Genomic DNA, 676 nt, shown 5'->3' with positions numbered 1-676 from the left:
CGTCCGCTTCTCGGAAGCCGGAGAGGTCTCGTGGACTCTCAGCCGGCCCGGCCGCGCTCTCGCGCGGCGGGCGGACGGGGACGTGCCGTTTGACGACGCGAGAACCCGTGACTGTTTGCCGTCACAACTTGGGCGGACGACCGGAGGCGGCCGCGCGAGCGGCTCTCCCCGGTCGAACCGCCAATCTCGCACCACCGGAGCGGCCGACGGGCGTGCCGTCGGACGCCTGCCGGCGGCGCATCGGTCTGGCCGAGTATCCGGTATACGACCCTCAGACAGGCGTGGCCCGGGACCCGCGGGTCACCGAGGCCGCAATGTGCGTTCGACTGGTCGATGTTCGTATAACCTGCGGATTACACGACGACGCGCAGATAGCTGCGGTCTTCATCGATCCACGAGCCAAGTGATCCGCCGCTCGGTGTCGGTTGTTTTTTTGTTTTGTTCGACGAAACTTCTACGGCCACGCGCCGTGCGCGGACGCACGACTGGGCACGTACGGTCTTTCGACGTGTTAACCATCTTTCGGTCGACGCTCGGTCGGGGGTCGCGGCGCGCGGGCGGTCGTCGAGCGAGTCGGCGAGCGCACGCGGCCACGGGGTCGGATGAGGCGCGCGCGAGACCGGCGAGTGCCGCCGGTACCGCGGGCCCGTCTCTAATGATCCTTCCGCAGGTTCAC

The 676-nt window shown here is 68.2% G+C and overlaps 1 non-coding gene across 1 annotated transcript; it reads right to left on the bottom strand.

Moving 5' to 3' along the window:
• Positions 1–265: 265 nt before the first annotated feature.
• Positions 266–423, bottom strand: LOC115035038. Its single transcript, XR_003840203.1, has one exon. It is a non-coding gene; the product is annotated as a 5.8S ribosomal RNA (ribosomal RNA).
• Between the last annotated feature and the right edge of the window lie 253 nt (positions 424–676).

This window comes from Acyrthosiphon pisum, unplaced genomic scaffold (assembly GCF_005508785.2).
Source record: "Acyrthosiphon pisum isolate AL4f unplaced genomic scaffold, pea_aphid_22Mar2018_4r6ur Scaffold_44;HRSCAF=333, whole genome shotgun sequence".
In the NCBI taxonomy this organism is placed as follows: domain Eukaryota; kingdom Metazoa; phylum Arthropoda; class Insecta; order Hemiptera; family Aphididae; genus Acyrthosiphon; species Acyrthosiphon pisum.
Note: the sequence above shows the minus strand (reverse complement) of the source record. Positions and strands in the feature narration are given on the sequence as shown.